The sequence below is a fragment of the Chlorocebus sabaeus genome, chromosome 7 (genome assembly GCF_047675955.1).
Source record: "Chlorocebus sabaeus isolate Y175 chromosome 7, mChlSab1.0.hap1, whole genome shotgun sequence".
Classification (NCBI taxonomy): domain Eukaryota; kingdom Metazoa; phylum Chordata; class Mammalia; order Primates; family Cercopithecidae; genus Chlorocebus; species Chlorocebus sabaeus.
In genome coordinates, this window is record NC_132910.1 from 38,371,860 (window position 1) to 38,373,793 (window position 1,934).

At 49.9% G+C, this 1,934-nt stretch overlaps 1 pseudogene; it reads right to left on the bottom strand.

The window, feature by feature from the left end:
* Nucleotides 1-552: 552 nt before the first annotated feature.
* LOC103235926 (actin-related protein 2/3 complex subunit 1A-like) overlaps nucleotides 553-1,934 on the bottom strand; it is a 1,666-nt pseudogene continuing 284 nt past the window's right edge.

Genomic DNA, 1,934 nt, shown 5'->3' on the forward strand with positions numbered 1-1,934 from the left:
TCACCGTGTTAGCCAGGATGGTCTCGATCTCCTGACCTCGTGATCCACCCACCTCGGCCTCCCAAAGTGCTGGGATTACAGGCTTGAGCCACCGCGCCCGGCCAATTTTTTGTATTTTTAGTAGAGACGGGGTTTCACCGTGTTAGCCAGGATGGTCTCGATCTCCTGAAGTCGTGATCCGCCCGTCTCGGCCTCCCAAAGTGCTGGGATTACAGGCCTGAGCCACCGCACCCGGCCTCAGTTTTTATTTAATTTTCCATTGGGCAATTTACATATCTCTTCACCCTGTCTTTTGAGTTAGTGTGACAATTTTCCATAATAAACTACTTAAAGAGAAGCTTTGGTCAAGAATGGAATGAAGTAGCAAAAAAAAAAAAAAAAAAAAAAAAAAAAAAGCACTGCTTTTAAAAAACCAACACTTTAACCAATTTTATATTCAAACAAAAACCACACGGTATTGGCGTGATACGTGTTCTCAGTGTTTCCTTGGGGCTGGCTTCCTCGCCATCGTGCCACGGCACAGCTGCGATCTGCCACAGTTTGTCCTGCTGGTTGGCGGAGGCTCACCCAACTTCACATTATCCGGAGGTCCTGGATGGAAGACTCGAGGGTCTTGAAATCCCAAATTGTCATGGCTCCATCGATGCCAGTAGTGCAAACTGTGCGACAATCTTGCTTGTCCACCTCGAAGAGACTTGAGTGATGCTATTCGGGTGCAGCATCTCCAAGGTCGTGTTGCGGTCCTCAGTCGTCCGTGTTGCCTCCACAGTCGTCCGTATTGTGGAAGTGTTCCATGGCAGACATGTTGCGTTGGATGCTCTGTTTCGGAATGTCTAACTTGGAGATGAAGGTCAGGCAACCTTGGTCATCGTAAAGAGCACTGGGCAGCAGTCATGGCCAGCAGCCACGGCCAGCAGCCATGGCCAGCAGCCACGGCCAGCAGCCACCACGCCGTTCTCTGAAACAAATGAGACACTCAGGAGCTGCAGGAACTCCGTGTGAGACCTGCCCACTTTTTGAGGCCTCAGCAACAGACACGGTGCTGTCGTGGCTGACCCAGGCCAGGCGGCTCCCACTGGCAGAGAAGCTGACCCCATGGACCCAGCCACCAGTGCCACTGCCACCAAACTCTTATATCAGCTGCCCAAAAGGCATCTTGCTGCCCCAGTGCATACTGACTGGCTTTTCATCCACTTTTTTTTTTAATTTATTTATTTATTTTTATTTTTATTTTTATTTTTGAGACGGAGTCTCGCTCTGTTACCCAGGCTGGAGTGCAATGGCGCGATCTCGACTCACTGTGAACTCCACCTCCAGGGTTCACGCCATTCTCCTGCCTCAGCCTCCCGAGTAGCCCTCATCCACTTCTTTAATGCAGGCAGAAAACAGTCTGCATTTGAAGTCACATGGTCCTGCTGCCAGCAAAACGTTGTTGGGATGGCAATCCAAGCTGAGCACTGTGGAGCGAATTGGCTCTTTAATGTGCTTGCTCACCCACGGGTCATTTTCAGACTCAAAGTAACAAACAGAAATGAATCGTGCTCCACTTTCCACAGCAAATTTGTTCTCTAGTGGGGACTACTTCACAAAAGTAGCTGCACAGTTAATTCTCAGGATCACCAGGGTTGGCTTCCAGACACCATCTTTCTGACTCCAGACATAGGCACTGTGGTCTGCCCGGCAAGTGATGGTGCGGTCGCTCTTGGGAGCCCAGTCAATACCTGCTGATACGTCCGTTGTGCTCCTTGAGTTCACAGGCTTTCACCCACCGACTCCCGTTCTTCTTCTTCCTTTTTTTTTGTTTGTTTGTTTTTTTTGTTTTTTGACGGAGTCTGGCTCTATTGCCCAGGCTGGAGTGCAGTGGCATGATCTTGGCTCACTGCAACCTCCATTTCTCGGGGGCAAGCAATTCTCCTGTCTCAGCCTCCCGAGTA